General features: G+C 37.7%; 1 protein-coding gene across 18 annotated transcripts in view; it reads right to left on the minus strand.

Annotated features, from left to right (window-relative positions):
• Nucleotides 1-18,562, minus strand: part of LRRC4C (leucine rich repeat containing 4C) — a 1,083,645-nt gene that overhangs the window by 26,335 nt on the left and 1,038,748 nt on the right. Inside the window, exon 1 of one of the 18 annotated variants that reach the window (XM_088789519.1) lies at nt 8,733-8,750. The exons of the other annotated variants lie outside the window; for them this stretch is intronic. The gene's annotated coding sequence lies outside the window, so the exon portion shown is untranslated. Of the gene's footprint in view, nt 1-8,732; nt 8,751-18,562 lie in introns of those variants that run through there. 18 annotated transcript variants of the gene reach the window in all.

Consider the following 18,562-nt stretch of genomic DNA (forward strand, 5'->3'; position numbering starts at 1 on the left):
GTTCCTTGCTGTTCCTCCAATATAGTAAGCATACTGCTTCCTCAGGAAACTTGCACTTGCTATTTCATCTGTTTAAAATGTTATTCACTCAGACAGAGATGTACCTATGCATGCACATGACAATGGCACCACTTTTCCTCCAAGTATCAGTAGATTTTGCTTCTTCACTTTCTCTAGATCACCTGTTCACGGAGGTTTTCCTTGGCTATGCTGCCTAAAATATAAGTGCTCCATTCCCCATCACTCTCTGTCCCCTTATTCTGCTTTATTTCTCTTTATAGCACTTCTCACAACTAGGGATAATGCACATTTATGTATGTATGTATGTTTCTGTGTAAATATGCATGTAGTTTCTGTCTCCTCTGACAATATGAGGTCCCAAGACACAGAGTTCATATGATTTGTTTAAAGATCGACCACATCAGCGGTCCAATTTTATAAATGAAGGAACAAGCCCAGAGAAGTTGAGAGCCTCTCTGAGAGCTTTTACTGGAGAAAATGGGGAGGAAAGGGAAGTACAAAGATGGAAGTGATAATGCATCCAGTATCAGAGCATGTGATAGGGTACAGAAATTGATAAGCTCTATTATTACATGTAGTAAGTCTGTGATTTGGAAAAGTTTTATAATCTTTTTAGACTTCAATTCCCTCATCCATAAAGTGAGGGTGATAATAGAGCCAACCTCAGAAGGTTGTTCCGGATATGAAATGAGGTGATGCCCACAAACCACAAATCCTGGCATTCCATAATCTCTCAGAAAATAACAATGATTGTTTATTATCTGAGAGAGTTTCATTCATTGTTTATTAGCACTGATACAATACTTGAGTAGTGGCTAAACAATTTACGCATTTCTATAAAATAATTACCTGGTGCTAAATGTGCTATACATCCCCCAGTACAGGATAATACCTTGACATGGGAAAATATAAATCAATGTGATAAATCACCTTGATCTTTTACATAGCACCATAAAAACAAGATCGGTAATAAGAAAGCTGGTGATAAGAATGATACCTTTTGTTTATATCACACATTACAAATTAGAAGATCTTCTCATATACATTATCCTATCTGACCTCCACAATTATGGGAGGTAGGCAGAAGATATTGTATTTTTCTATTTTGCAGATGAGAAAGTATAAGGAAATTATATAATGTGATCAAGTAAACACACACACACACACACACACACACACACACACACACAATAACTATATAGAGAACTGTTAATACAAAAATTTAAATCTTCTGATCCAAATCTTTTAAGGGAGAGAAAGAGGTACTTATGCCATGAATCCTTCCAATGTTCTCTATGTTTGAAAGATTTTCTTTTTAATGTGCTCCTTTTAACACATTTCACTATTACTTCCATGTGAGAAGAATGAAGTAAAATTTAGTGAGCAATTATCAACGATGGTGTTATTCATCCCCATTGCACTATTCGTCTTTTTGCATCATTTAAACTACATGCTCTTTTGGGACAGGCACTATTCTATCTTATGTGCATACACAGCCCAGTTACTACTATGTAGTATGTGTTCAATAAGTGTTTTGGGAATAAGTGAATTAAATAGCTTATTTGGCTATCTATAGAAAAGAACAACTGAAAGCAAACCTGAATTTGAATCACACAATCAATCAGTACGATTATAGCAAATCTTATCAAATTGCTGTGTCATAAGTCAAAAACCGTTGATATCAACAACTCATATGGTTAAAAATGACAGTTTTCAAAGAGAGACATGATTTTGGAAATGTTCAGTTTGCCAATCAAATTTCTGGAATTTATGGAAATCCTTTTCAGTTTATTTCTGGTTATATAAACTTCAATGTACCAACCAAGAGAAAAAGAGCCAATACTTTTACCGTATTTCGCTGAAAATAAGACCTAGCCAGACCATCAGTTCCAATGCGTTTTTTGGAGCAAAAATTAATATAAGACCCAGTCTTATTTTAATATAAGACCGAGTATAATATAATATAATACCAGGTATAATATAATATAATATAATATAATATAATATAATATAATATAATATAATATAATATAGGGTATAATACAATAAAATATAATATAATACTATAAGACCGGGTCTTATATTAATTTTTGCTCCAAAAGATGCATTAGAGCTGATGATCCGGCTAGGTCTTATTTTCGGGGAAACACAGTATTTCAATGGAAAGTCTTATGACTTCAAAAACTCAATTTCTGAAAATGTAATGTAAAATGCAATTTCCGAAAATGTAAAAAGAAAACCAGAATAAGTACATTTAGTGTTGGGTTCCAAAGGGTTCTTTTATATTAATTGCTAATAGCAGGGTCCACAATCACAGAGCACAGAAGTTACCCACTTGTTCGGGCATAGGCTTAAAATCCAGTGGTACAGCCATTTATACATCATGGAGTGTTAAGGTGTCCAGGATCTGTTCTCTTAATATAGCTGCTCAAATATTATAACTTCTCAATAGTTCTATTCTGACTCGCTCTTTTGTCATCGGACATGCCCACAGGGAGAATTAACCACTGGCTTATCATTCTTTTCCCCACAGTATTCTCTTCCTTATGCCACTTACCACCTTGTGAGAACCAAGACCATATCCTATTAATGAGTACATTGCCGCTGCAGGACACTGTGCTGGGCGTTCACAGGAAGTAAAAAAATTTCCATTAAAATGAAGTGAATATCTGAAGGATAGACATGGATGAAAATACATACACTACGTAAATATCTCTTTAGCTGCTGGTGGTATCCCAGTTTAACATTGGAAATAAAGATGTGTGGGACTAAGAGATGGTAATACAAAGTGTCCTTGATTTTCAAATAACATCACTAGGTTGACCTCCTGCTCTAACCTAGCTAAGTCTCTGGTCGGAAAGAACACATGAGAGCTGTGGCCTGTGTAAACGTGGCATTTATCTTCATGAGTGTAGTGGTGAAGAATGAATCAGGACTGGCACAGACATGAGTGACTTATCCCATATCTCCTCACAAGGGAAGATAAATGACACAAAATATCAGCCACTGTGCATTATATATATTTATTCCACATTTACGCCCACAGGAACAAACATACAGTAGGACTTTTCCTCAAATTGATTGCTTTTCATTTTCAAAATATACAGCTAACAATAACAACAGAGAACCTGTGGGAAAATCAGAGGGGATGAAAAATGCCGGAATAACTTATGTGAGACAAGCTATACCCCATGAGAGGATATCTCAACAGACCCTATCTCTGGGAACTCTAAAATGGCAACAAGCCTCCACCAAATAGGATTGCCACAGGTCTCTGTCTGCTGTCACTAAGCTAATATATGAGAAAGTCACAAAAAATCACCACTTCCTTTCCCCGAGAATACTGCACAAGTGCACTCTCCACCCTGTGGAAAATTCTCTAAGATGGTAATTCTAACAGAATGGCTTCCAAGACCTCCTGGCCATTTAACAGATAGTCCTCCTGGTTTATTTTATTCTCAGATGCATTCATTATCCTCACATGAGATCCATTCCTTAATTTCTTAGTTGGACTAGTATTTCTTCATTATGCTTCTTAAATTGCTGGTAAGGTGTACAGGGTACAAAAGGCTGAATAATGGTAACATCAGGGATATTTGCCGGCCCAATCCTCAGAGCTAGATAATGTGGGTACTCAATATCAGACTACTATTGGATAAGGCCTCTTCTAGATTACAGTGCTGTAGCACCACTGAGAGCACATAGGATCATTTAAAGTTATTGTACTCACACATAAACCTAATTTGAAGTGGGCTCTGTTGGAAGGAATATAGTCCCCTAGATCTAGTTCACTAGAAAATTATTATGTCTAGATTATCAGAAAGCCAAGTATTCTTGTTGTCCAAAAATTCGGGACTTGTTTGGCTTTGCCTCATATTTCCCATCCTGACTTATTTCCAACGTTGTTAGTCCTTCTCTTCATTTAATGATGGGCAATGGTCCTCCACCTATAGGCAGAACAAATCCTGGCCATCTTCTCTAGACTAACTGTCACACTCAGCCTCATGACATCATTCCATCAAATTTAGCTATAATCTTATGTTACAATTGCTTATACGCCATCCTCTGTACTACGTTGGGAAATGTTACTAATTTGGTCCCAAGACCATGTCTTCATATATATTTGTGATCACTTATGGAATTTTTGTCTTCTTCCATGAGTCTAAATCTTTGTCATTATAACATGTCCAGTATTCCAGGCCCTGCAAGACTAAGGACCTGGCTTGTTCCCCAAATTTCTAGATATCCAACATTACCACCTTAATCTCCTCCAGCATCAAGAGTCTTTCTGATATGCATCTTACACAACATTAATTGCACGATAACTAAATACCAGAGGTTATTCTAGACACTCAGGATTCTGCAGTGAGTCAGACAGTGAAGAAAATTCACTTCACGGAGCTTCCTTTCCAGGGGTTAGAGAGATATTAAACAAACCAGAAAAGATCAGGTAGAGATAAGTATTGAAATGAAAATAAAAGAGTGATGACACTGGGAATGACTGGAAGGAAATATCACATTGATTTGGTCTAGAAAGTCCCCTCTGAAAAAAAAGATGTTTCACTTCAAGAATGACAAGAAAGAACTCAGACATAAAGAGATCTGGGAGAAAAATATTCCAGGCAGAGAGAACAGCTAAGGCAAAGAATTCAAGTTTGAGGGAGTGCTACAGTTTAAATGTTTATGTCCCCCCAAATTCATATGCTAAATCCTAATGCCTACTGTGATGGTACTAGGAGGTGAGGGCTTTGGGAGGTAATTAAATCATGAGTGTGGAACCCTCATGAATGGGATTAGAAACTATAAAAGAAGCCCCAGAAAGATCCTTAGTCCCTTCCTGTATGTGAGCTACAATGAGGAGTCTATAACTCAGAAGAGGGCATTCACCTGACCATGCTCTCACGGGGATCTCTGTCTTCCAGCTTCTACAAGTATGAAAAATGAATTCCTGTTCCTTACAAGCTACCCAGGCTGTGATATTGTGTTATGACAGGCCAAACAGAGTAAGACAAGAAGCATGTTATACTTAAAGAATAATAAGTGGAAAAATAGGCTGGTCTAGCAGGAATAAAGTAGGCAAGCAGAAGAGTAGGACATGTGAGTGGAGAATTGTATTAGTTGTCTTTGGTTTCCATAGCAATTATCATAAATTTGATGGATTAAAACAATAAAAACTTATTCTCTCCCAGTTATGGAGGCCAGAAATCTGAAACAAAGATGCCAATAAGACTCTCCAAAGAGATTAGGTGAGAATTATTCCTTGTCTCCTCCAGCTCTGGTGGCTCCAGGTTTGCCTTGGTTTGTGGCTCCATAATTCCAACCTCTGCCTTGGTCTTTAGGTGGCGTTCTTCTCTTTTCCATGTGTCCCGCCTATGGGTGTCTCATGGGAGATACATCATATTTAGGCCCAGTTGGATAATCCAGGATGATCTCATCTCAAGACTCACAACTCAATTACATATGCAAAAGTCATGTTTTCAAATGTCCCATCCATAGTTCTGGAGGTTAGCATATGGACATATCTTTTAGGGAGCCACCATTCAACCCACTACAGGCCTGGTTAGGCCAGGGAAAGCAAATTCTTTGTATTTCATTGCACATGCAATGGTAAGCTCTTGCAAAGTTTCATACTGGAAAATAATATAGTGTGATGTAGTAGTTTAAACTATCACTCTGGCTACGTGTGAGAACTGATTGAAGGGATCCATAGTAGGTCAACAGTGCAGGTGAGAAATGGCTTGATCTTGTGTGGCAACAGTAGGGCTAGAGAGAATTAGCAAATTAAGGACTCGTTCTCGAGGTAGAGTTAAGAATATTTTCTTAGGGATTATGTATGGGGATGACAGTAAAAGAAACCAACAATTGCCATTTGCAACCTACTGATACAGCTCTCCAAACATCACCTGCTCCTGAACTCCTCACTGCTCCATATGCCTGCAAGAGTGTTTGTGTCCAGGGATCATCTCCACGTGCCTAGCGATTCTGACACCTTTGAAAACAGTACCCTCTCTGTTCGTCTGACCCTTGACCTCATTCCTATGGTTGGTTGTGCCTCATCTAACTTTACTTTAAGAGGCTGCCCTGACCAGTGACCAATGTTTCAAAAGAAGCTCATTCCAATTATTTTTCATTCCAATACAGTTCCCTGAGGCATCCAAGCAAAACCTAAGTGATTTGGTTTGACTCTGGAAATGGTCAACCATTCAGGTTACACCCTGAAATGTCAGAGATTTCTGCATTTTCTTCAAGTCAAGGTGACTGTAAGCTCTCTGAGAACAGGTCTGACAAAGTTTCAGAGCCTAATTACACAATAATTACCATCTCAGTGGCCTGCATGCATTCTGTACTAAAACCTCCATAAAACTTTAGCTTCTAGATTGTCTTTCTGCTTCGGGGACCTCTTCTGAATATACAAAAAGATTGACTTAATCAAAATAACACCAATTGTCATAGTTATGTCTTTTGAAGAAATGACGGTTTCAAGTCAAGTTAGGTTGAAATTCTGATGGAGAACTGGGTATTCTGAGTAGTTCATGGAACTTAGAGACAAGAGATGATAGTGTGCAGTCCCTTGATGAAGGTCAAATTTTCATATTGAGCAGCCAGTTAATGGAAGTGTGGCTAGTGGCCTGTACGCTTGGACTCTGGGAGGCGAACAAATAGACACGCGATCTCTATCATTATTCTCTGACATTATGCTCCCCTAGGAGCTGTTCCCATAAGACATTCCAGAGTGTCCACATAGTATTTCTTCTGGTAAGTGCCTGTCAAGCTTATTTTTAAACAAATTCATTTTTTTTTCAGATTGCTTCCAACATCAAAACCTGTACAATTATATTTTTAATTTATTGAGTATGATATAAAATTTATTCTTTTGTCCCTTAAGAGCAAAGTCAATTTTAGGATTTGGTCTTTCAAAACCAACAGTATACAGAAATAGCCTTATTCGAGCAAGCTTAAAATATACTAAGGAAATACATTCCCTGGTGTGTGAAATTTGGCAAGGTTGAAGCGAGGAGCCACTGTTCTCTGGCTCTGGGTTAAACCCTTTTTGCATCCAAAAGATCTTTAATGCAATTCATCGAAGTGGCAATTCTGTAGAAATACAGGTCATCAACCTAATAACCATTGGCAGGTGGGAAAATGTTGTAGATGTTTATGCAGGCATTTGGTTCTATTCCTAAACTGGGTATGTTTACATGAGGGCTGCTGTCTTCCTCATGAAGACTGTTTCAAATCACTTGAGGGTTAAAAGTAGAAAAAGAGTGTAAGAAAAAAAGCACTTCTTAGTTGATAAATATTTGTCTCTTTTCTCATTCATTTACTCATTAACTAATTATTCTGTTATCTTTAATTCACCTAAACCTTATTGAGCATGAAATGATTAAGTGGGAGTTGGGCAGATGGTGGAGTTGAGGTGGATCTTAATTATGCTGCACTGCAAGAGAGTAAAGTCTGTACTTCTGTATAAAGGGAATGTCCCCTTGTAGATGGAAATTTGGTCACTGATGTTTTGTCACACTCAAGAGTCTAAAGTCCTCCTCCCTTTATTACTGCTTGGAGAATCCTGGCCAGGACAGAAGTCTCAGACATCGAAGATAATTTTTAAATTAGAGTTAGAGAAGCCATTCTCAGGTTAATGAGCACAGAGCAGCAGGCATTTTGAAGAGTTTATTTGGAGAAATAAAACGTCTGCAGAAATCAAGTGATTAAGATGTGATACTCATAGCGAACTCTGAGCGATCTCATTAGCAGAGACTAAGAATAATCTACAAATGAAATAAGAGCCCTGATGCAAGGTCACAGACATCCAGTGCAGGCCAGCAGGGTGGGACCCACTGAAGAGGAAGATAAGAAATCTGATTGGATCAGATCAGGGGAAGAGATGCCTGTTTCTTCCCAACGAAGTCTTAGGAAGAACCAGAAATGTACATGAAATTTTCCATTGCATATTATTTATAGTTCTCCAGATGCGCTTATGTGTATTAAAATGTACACATTTTTTATTCCACAAGGCAGCTTCAATCATTCTCAATTAATTTGAACAACTCTTGTACAAACGTCACTTTCTCACAGATTTTTCCTTCAAAAACTTCCATAAAAGGACTCCCTACTCACCTGCACACTGTGACTCACCTCCTTTCTCTGAAATTACACTATTTAGTTTTTTTTCTTTTAAAACTGTATTCCTGCTTTCAGAAGAATATAAGTTTCATGAGTAGGGGGACATTATATAGCTTGTTCTCTGCCTTATTTCCTGAGCCTAGAATAATGGTTGGCACATAAGTCACTCAAATAATTATTGAATTAAAATAAAAATGAAGAACCCTTTTATAGCTTCATAAAATCACCACCTAAACTATACCTCTATTGTTATTATATGAATGAGAGAATACTGAAATAGAGACTTTGGCCAAGGAACAAAGATGCAGTAGAAGGTACATTCCAAAGAGGATACACATTTATAGTGGAGGCAGTCATAAGTTGCGTGGTTCCTAATATCTTACATACAACAAATACATCAATGGACCAAAGAAAGCTCATGATGAAGATTTCTTTGGAGAGCGTTGTCCTATGAGCCCCATTCTTAAGGGAAGAAGTGGGTGGCCTTACATCCTAACCCTCAGCTTAGTGAAGAGGGACTTCAAGAAGATTATTAGAGGAGGATTTTTGAGTGAATTGTCAGTTGGCTATAACATACCATCACTCACCTCAAGGAGAAGATTGTAGAAGGATTCTGGCCTTCATCACATGACTAAAGATAGGGCTCTGATGGCAGAGTATGTAGACACAGAAAGGTAGTGGATAAATACCATCTGAAAAATCCCAAGGGCAAACACGAAATGTTGATCACACATACAAGTTTGTTGAAAGAGCCCTGAAGATATTTTCAATCCTATGAAAGAGGGTTGCCTCCAGAAATAAACAGCTTACCTGAGGGAACCTGAAAGCACTTCTGGATGCCTAGGGGCTGAGTAAAGGGTAAGTGATGTGTTAAGGAAGAAAGTATCACTCACAGCAAGACATATTCAGTGAGAAGGATGAGTGAGTCACCAAAAACAAAAAACAAACAAACAAAAACCAAAAACAAACACGCAGACACATGAAATACACCAGGAGAAAGTAAATTCCAAATTCAAAGATATCAATATCAACTCAAGGCTGTATCAGGTAAAAGCCTTTCTTCCCATCTCTTACCCATTTTCCTTAACCATGATCAAACCAAGAAGCATCAGAACTAGGAATAGGCAGATGGGACAGGAGGAGAAATAGAAGACTAGGTGACAATATAGAGAAGAAACAAGCCATATTGATGTCCCAGTCTGTGACTTCAGGCTTCCCGTCCATAATTGGGTCTGTGATGGGAAAGGCAGGAATCTTAATATAAGTTCAAAGTTTTGAATATTATTCTATGCATATTTAACTTACTTTCCACAGTGCTTTGCATTACATACATATAGAAAGTTTTCATCTAAGGGCAGAAGTAAAACTAGTCCCAGTGAATGAATTTTAAATGGGAGAGAAAAATGAAATTGCCTTATGATTATATCCACAGTCTGTATTAGATCAATATAATGGTTACAATAGTTTTATAGATTTCCAAAATCATGGAATATGCAGTTTAAAATTCCAAGAATAAACCACCTCTCAAATTTCAAATTTCAAATGTTTACCTGATTTCTGTCTGGCTATGCTTCACATTTTGCTAATGATGGACAATGAAGACAATGGCAGTTAAAATACAGAATAGGGCTCCCAAATTGATATATAAATACTATCTTTTAATCAGCAACAGTGTCTCCAGGTTTAAATATTTCAAAAGTATCTGTTATTTCTAAAAGAGCTCATGAAAGAAGGGTCCAGTCAGGAGTTATTTGAAAATTAGAGGCAATTAGCCCTGTCATATATTCTGGAAAAAATGTAAGTCAGTTCTGAACAATTTACAGGATATGGGAGAACTAGATCAAATAGTGATGTATCTGTGTGGGTGAAATTGGGAAGGGGTGCATACATGATAAGACACAGAGGTTAGGAAAATAAAAAAAACAAACAAACAGTAAATACTTTCGGTGAAAAACCAGGCATTGAAAGGGATTATTCCCATTTCAGTAGACTACTACTAGTTAGCCTCAGAAGGTCCTTTGGAGCTCTCATGCTTTTTATAAAATATCAGACCACAAAGAACTTAAGATATTATTTTACCAAACACAGCATTCACAGTTATTTTGGACTTTTTGTTTGGTTGTTCATGTTTATTGTATGCCCTATATTTTCCCTTTCTTGACTGTTTTCATGGGAATGTTTGAAACATCCGTTCTGTGCAAAAAAGGAGCAGACAACTGATCTAACTGGTTCAATGGTGAAAAATAGCCAATTTTCATGTCTATCTCAACTCAGTGTTTGTAACAAATATAGGCTCTTGGTGGCCTTTAAAAGCTGGCAAGATAAGAGAAATGCAATTGAAGAATTATTACTTAATAAAAAGCAACTATTAATTGCCTAAGTTATGTAGACAAACCTTACCTTAAGTAGAGATCTTTTGTTCCAACTCATATGTCCCTATACCAACTGACTTGAAAATACTGCCACATATTCTATATTCTGTCCAGAGCTACAGAGGAAGGCAGAAGCAATTGTTATGGTGACATACATAAAAGTTTTGTTCCTTTCCTCATTATTGAATTGCAATCCTAAAACCATTATTGAGGGTGAAGAGGAGAGATAAAAAATGGAAGCAGAAAGGGTAGTATTTTTCCCTAACATTTTGTACTTTAAATATTCATGAATGAGTGCTAATGGATGATAGATCATATTCATCGTTCCCATTATTTTTCTTACTCATGGTCATTGTCTTTTTATTGTCTGGGAAACTGGTTCAGAAAAAAAAAAATGAATAAAGGCTGACCGTTTGTCCATTATTATACCAGAAGTCATTTCCAGTCCCCAGTTTTGTTGTCTCTTCTCCAAGGACTGAGTCTGTTTGACCTTCATTAGCTCATAAGCATCCCAACTGCAAACTCTCTTCACCTTTGCTTCCCTTTTACCATTTTTGGTGGAAAGGTTAAAAGAAAATGGATCTAATAATTTTTGGTATAGAATTAGAGAGAGACATATAGATACACTAGATAAATAAATTGCTTCCTTCAGGTCCAAGGTAAGAGGGAGAGCAAGAAAAGACCTGTTTGATTATCTCTGGCCTCTCTCTCTCTCTCTCTCTCTCTCTCTCTCTCTCTCTTTTAATACAGTAGTTTCAGGTACACAAAACAACATAATGGTTAGACATTTATATCTCTCACAAAGTGATAATCCTGCCTCCCCCTCCCCAGTCTACTACCCCTCTGACATCCTATATAGTTGTTACAATACCACTGACTATATTTCCTATGTTGTATTTTATATCCCGTGTGGGGGAGGGACATATATATATAGTTATAGTTATAGTTATAGTTATAGTTATAGTTATAGTTATAGTTATAGTTATAGTTATAGTTATAGTTAGTTATAGTTATAGTTACAGTTATAGTTTTATAGTTATAGTTGTTATAGTTATAGTTATAGTTATAGTTATAGTTGACAATCAATATTATTCTACTTGAACTTCAGACGTCCAGCACAGTGGTTAGGTATCTACACAATCTATGAAGTGATCCCCCAATAAGTCTAGTACCCATCTGGCACCCTACATGATCTTTACAACATTATTGATTATATTCCCCATTCTGTATTTCACATACCCGTGACTGTTTCACATACCCATGACAACCAATTTGTACTTTCTAATCCCTTCACCATCTACCCCATCGCTCCACCCCAGTCCCATCTAGCACCATTTCTTGAAGGCTGAGACTTCTTGCCACTATTCTAGGAGTTCCCAGGTTGTTCTGTAGTTATTCTTTTGCTTGAGGAGCACACCTTTCCCCATTAGATAGTGAGCTACTTGAAGAAATCTGCAAGTGTTTTGTCATCTTTTTAGCCATAGTTTCTGCTTACGTGCTTGTTTTGCTGTTGTGTTTATTAGGGCCACGTACTATAAAAACCTCTTTATGTAAGGTGTGTCATTTACAACAGTTCAACAATGAGGAAATGATTGCTTAATAAGGTTAAGTAACTTGGTCAAAGCTTTTCAGTAGCAGAGACAGGTTTCTTGTCTAGACTGTCCAAACCCAAAGATGAGGCACTTGAACTTGTACTCCTAAGCACCACTCAGAAAGAAAAGGCTGGGTGGCCTTTCCTGTGATCATTTTCATGAAATAGGCTTTAACTCCCAGCTTCGTCTTAGCCCTTTTGGATGAGATGTTCTCATTTGCCATCTCACCTCATCTGCAAGCTCCATTATCCCTCTAATCATGACCGCTATCTCTTTTGTCTTTTGTCTTCTGTTATAGTTTTGTTGAAGGGCAGTGGCCGTATTGCACCTCGTCTTGATTAAGCAGACATGCCATTTGTCAGGGAGCTAAGCAAGAAAAGTCCTTAGAGTGGTCCCCTTAAGTCATTGCTTGGCATGTTTCCCAGAAAGCACAGTGAATGTTATCCATGTGCAAGAACATTCATACCCATTAAAAGTTTCAGATGTATTTTGAACCAAATTTTATAATATAGCCCAGAGAGAATGGTAGTTTCACATTATTTTGAAGGTTTGATTTTAATAAGGATTGGCTTTTGGAGGTTTTAAAACAAAGTGTGCTGCATTTCAAAAGGAGTCACCACCTCCTTTGATGGTATAAATCTCTTTTTACCATATTGGAGGTGAGAGTAGGGAAATATAAACTTCCTCTTAAAGAAATCATTGGGTTGTAAAATATCTACACTATAAAGACATTTGGTGGCAAGGTATCAAGTGTATACATTAAACTGGGGCTGATTCCAGTCCTATGGTATAAGGTGAAATTAAAAAGAATTATACATACATATTTGTATCTAAGTATGCATGAATATGTATATATTCTGAAATACAATATGTTATACATGACTTCGACGGTAAGTTGCTGGTAGAGTAAACATATCCTATGAATAGAGGTTGATTTATAATAGCATGGCTGCCATTATGGGTAGCTGGTTAGAAATACCACATAAAAGAACATTCTCAATCGTGGTCTTGATTTGAAAATGGAAAATTGAAAATTCACAATTCTAAGGTGACTTTGAATCGCACCACTGTATATTTTCCCCAACCTCTGAGTATGAGTGGGACCTGTAACTTCCTTCTAACCCATAGAAAATGACAAAAGTGATAGTACCTTGACCAGGGTGTGTTGCATAGCAAAGGTAATGAATGGGAGGTCACCCTGATGAGTACATGATGTGATATACGATCTGTCTTAGGACTCTGTAGTAAGAGTTTCTCCTTTTGGCCTTAAGAACAAACTGCCATGTTGTGAGAGGGCCATGTGGCAAGAAATGTAAGTGGCCCCTAAAAGCTGAACCTGTGGCCTAGGTGACAGCCAGCTAGAAAGCCAGGACTTCAGTTCTAAGCTACAAGGAATTGAATTATATCAGTAATTACTTAAGCTTCCAAAATATCCCCAACCTCTTCCTAAAGCCCGGCCAATGCCTTGATTACAGCCTTTTGAAACCCTGAGCACAGGACTCTGAAACTGTGTCCAGAATCCTCTCCCCAGAAATGGAAATAATAAATATATGTTGTTTTAAGCTAATACAACTGTAGTAATTTGTTACACAGCAATAGAAACCACAATATGTTTCCTACTTATTTCCTGGAATTATAGGGCCCACATTTCAATCATTGGCAAAAGTATCATCTCTCAATAATTCAGCATAACCTGAATAGAAAATGTTCTTTGGAGGGCAAAGAAGACCCCTCAATAAGATATTAGAGCTTATGAATTAAGCATAATAGGCATGCCCAATAGATTTTGCATGAAGAAAGTAGAATGGATATCCATTTGGGAATTAAGCTCATGACATGTTATCAAAGTAGGGTATAAATGTATTTCTCCAGAAATCTTAATAAAAACTAAAATCCCCTCAAACTAAATATATACAGAGGTATTTATTGAGAAGCCATGAATCATACAAATATAACCTTAAGGAGTTTATTCTATTGTTGGCAAAAGTATGAAAGAATATGAAATAAAATATGGCATTTAACCAGGCGTGACATTGTACTTATACGTGTATCTTGATGTGTGTCTGTGTATGTGTCTGCACGCATTTATATGTCCATAGTTGTATGTGTCTTTATGTGTATTCATAGTTATATGTCCCTGTCTACATGTATCTGGGCACGTGTTTGTTCCTTTGTATCTGTGTGTGTCTGTGTGTATGCCTTTATGTCTGTTTGTGTCTGTGTATGTGGATTGTAGTAATATATGTGTGTATCTACATAAGGGGCAGGGTGTGTGTATATGTCTGTGTTTTCGGGTATTTGAGGGGGACTGAAGAAGATAGATAAAAGACAAATGAAGCACTTTAAAGGCCTTTATAAGTATTAATAAGGAATAGAGAGTAAAAAACAAACAAAAAAACAAACAACACTGATTGGACTCTGCAGTCTAGTGTTAGTTCTAATTCTGTAACATATTAGCTCTGTTACTTTGGTAACCTGCTTCAGCTGTGAGCCTTGTTTTTCCTATATAAACAATAAATTCGATCATAAGAGTTAAATTAAAACCACCCCACCGCTGGTGGGAGCATAATCTGGTACAAGTACAGGGAAGACTGGTTGGCGCTAATAAAGCTAAGCAGACTCGCGCCATGACACAACGATTCCAGTCCTAGGTATCTGTCATCAATAAGAATGTGTACCCGTGTTTACCAAAGGCACATATGAGAATGTTTATAGCATCACTATTCAGTTTTTATAGGCCCAAATTAGAACTGATTCAACAACTGAATGGATGAACTGTGGTATATGTACCCAATGGGATACTATATAGAGATGAGAACAAGCACAGTATAGTCTCACAATAATATGAATGAATCACACAAATATAATGTGAACAAATATAACGAAAAGAAGCTAGACAAATAAAAGCATCGCATGATTTACATAAAGTACATCAACAAGGAAACACAACCTAAATAGGCAAAGTTAATCTAGGTGCTTAGGAGTCAGGATAATGGTCACCCTTGGAGAGTGGGGCATTTCAGGTGAGGGCATTTGTGAGCTTCCTCTTGTGAGTGCTGGTCACCTAAGTGTGTTCTATTTGTCAATTGTCACGGACATGTAGCCTTCTGGCATGCATACTTTTCTCTTAGAATATTAAATATGAATATAAAATGTAAAAAATTAGTATCATACTGTCGGACAGCTGTGATGATCAAACAGGATAACACATATGAATGTAATTTGAATACGTTGCAGCACCAGAGCCCTTCTTATAGGATTTTCTTATGAATGGTTTTCAAACTGAGTAATGACCACTCGTTGGTTCTGAAATCAATGTATGGACCATGACCCGCATTAAATAAAATAACAGAGAATAGAACAGAAGATAACAGAGTGTATTATATACTGGGAATTTTTTTTTGATAAATATGCATTTATAACTGGTTTGAGATGTAAGTGTACTTTTATTATGGGTCACAGTAAAAAAGGGTCAAAGTTATTGCTATCGTGTATCCTTGATATATGGACTGATAGCAACATCCTAGCCTCACTGAATGCCTCCTACCATATCCTGTCAATGTATTATGACCCCCTGGCCCAGAGACTTCAGTTATTCAACATGAGTCAAGTGAAGAGGCATTTCAACAGGAGAATCTCAAAGCACAAATAAAGCACTCCCACTTTATATTCATAAGTAATCCCAACCATTGGTGTCATCACTCCTGGTCATTTTCCAGAAGACCTAGAGCTTTTCACCCAGTATATGGCCTAGAACCCTGAAAATTGCTCCCTTGAAAGGGAAAACTGCTGTACATAGACTCTGTTTAAACCATTTCTCTCCGTAAAACTGTAGCAGATGTAAGGAGTGGTAGCACTGTGTATCAGTGAAGACACCAAATGGAAAATATTGCTCATTTGCATATTCCTAAAATAATGGGATAAGGATAATAATTAATAGCTATTTTTATACCCCTTGATTTAATTAATTCCAGCTAGGATGTTTGTAAACATGTGATGTTATATTTGGATAAATGTGTCAATGTGAAAATTAGCTACTAATACAAGACATTAAGGAACAGTTTTAAAAGGCACCAGCAGAAGGCGGGACTCGATAGTTCCTTGTTTCCTAGTTTGGGACATGTGTACCCACAGAAATTGCAGGTGGTGATATTCTATGGCAAAAAGGGCTCTGGAGAGGTGGTGGGAAAGCAGTCTAGGCAAAATAAAGAGATGAACAACAGTGAAGGGTGAGGCTTAATAGTGGAGGCCTCATGAAATTCAGATTAATACAGGGTAGAAAGGGCAATGTCTTGAGGTGGGTGTCATCTCACTTCAAACTCACTGATGCATAATATTATTTTCCAAGGAAAGGGGATTTGAAATAAGGAAACAAAAGAGGGAACATGATTGGAGAGAAAACTTGTTTCATTGGGGGACAGGGGTTATTCCAAGGCTATTGGAAAAATCAAATGGGGACTAAGTGGTGTTTGAAGAAGGGCTGGACAAGAACAAAGACAAGCGAGGTGAAGCCATTTGGATTGTATTCATGGGACCAAGAGTGGAAAGAAAAAGGGTTCTGGGTAAGGATGCACCGTGGCCAAAGAAGCAGACATGGTTTGGGGCTGATGGAAGAGGGGTTCTTTCAGTTTTGCCCTAGTTTGGGTCCAAACATTCTGACACTTCAAGTCAATGAACTCACTTCACAGCTGTGTGGATTGGTCACAGTTAATACAAGGAAAGAACCCTGAAAATCTCCGCAGTATGCAGGGACCTTCCTTTGAGTTAATTAAAGCTGGAAGCATAAAGGACGAAGGTTCCCTGCCTTTTACTAAGCAAAACCCTCCTGCTCTGTGAAGGGTCAGATGGGGAAGAGAAACCTCATATCAGAGCTAATGATCATATCCCTGCTTTGCTAATTAACGGCACTGACTGATGTAGTGTAAAACAGAACTTAAAAGGCTCCACACCAGCTGAGAAGTCAGGGCTAGGAGAGAAAAGGAGCAGGGAATCCTTATAAAGCTCAGAATGAAGGAGAATCTTTAATTTTCTGTTGATTACATCTTTTAAATCTATAATTTCTGAGCAGGGTTAGTAGGCAAAATCAAATCAGTACTGCCATGACACAGCGGTTCCATTTTAATTAAAAGCCACCACCTTCCCATTACCTCACATGAGGGCAGAACTGGAGTCACCCTGAGTTTCATATTTACTTCAGTTTTTCCCTTGTAATTCTTGCATGAACAATTCTAACCCCTGACTTTTCTAAAATAACTTTTCCATGGATCATTTTAATTCATAATGGCTATAAAGACTAATGAGTATGCATTCCCCAGAACTTACATGCATTTATATACATTTATATATGTGACTATAAGGTCCTAAGACTACATAATCTTGAGACTTACTTTTCTGGGATATAGAAAGCTCTAAGGAGCACCCTGGTATTTTGAAAGAGTTTGTATCCTGTTAACTCGCTCATTTGCCAGTGTCACTTGGTGGGTAGTTCCTTCCACAGAAAACAGTTTTAATGTTACCTTATAAGAGTAAATATCTGACACAGGAGAGAATATAAGGTATTACTATACATGTATATATTATTTTAAACTCTTCCTAGGGGATCAATTCTTATAGCATAGGAAATAGTTTTGATGTATAAATATTTGGGAGGTGGTGAAACCGAGGGTCTTTAGGACTTTGGTTTTACATATATATATGCTATATGGTTTTCCATATAATATATGAATATATATATAATCTCAGAGACCTAGTCTTTCCCCCAGAAGGTCAGCACCCCCAGAAGGTCAGCAATCCCCGAGGCAGCAAAAAGATGGTAGCCCAGACCTGACCAATGGTCACATGGTTCGGACCTCTGAAAGACTGAAGGTTACATCTTGACCTAGGTTTCAGCTCCTGAGCCCTAAAGTAGGACAACACCCTGGCTTCTTTCCCATGAGATCAGGAGAGACGCTGGGACAAGACCTCAGAACTGTCCTCAGGACCTGAAGAAATGGTTCATACCCTTACCTCCCCTCTGACCGATCAGCTCCCAGCATGACCTTGAACCCCTAACACAGGGTGTCTTGTGATTTTGCCCTGTACCATCTGTATAATTTTGCTCTGTATAACCAACATGCTGTCCGGGAGTGGAGTCTTTAGCGTTTGCTGCCCCAGCTACGGATCGTCCAATTCAATACTAATCTATTAATATTTTTTTCCTTCTACATTGCAAACTCCTGCTTGTGCATTTTTTGAACCAGTGTGTGCAGACAGGCAGACTCAGGGAAGAACACTGGGGTTCCGGTAACCCCACTTACCAGAGTGGGGAGAGTTGACGCTAAGGTATGAAGATTGCCAGAGATGAATTTATTTAATTATTATCAAGTTTTCACCATAGATGTGTGCACATTTTGTATTGTAGATGTATAACGAGTTCACATATGTGTACATGTGTGCAATGTAATACTTTAATGC

The sequence above is a fragment of the Rhinolophus sinicus genome, chromosome 14 (assembly GCF_057876585.1).
Source record: "Rhinolophus sinicus isolate RSI-liver-muscle chromosome 14, RSI-T2T, whole genome shotgun sequence".
Taxonomy (NCBI): Eukaryota; Metazoa; Chordata; class Mammalia; order Chiroptera; family Rhinolophidae; genus Rhinolophus; species Rhinolophus sinicus.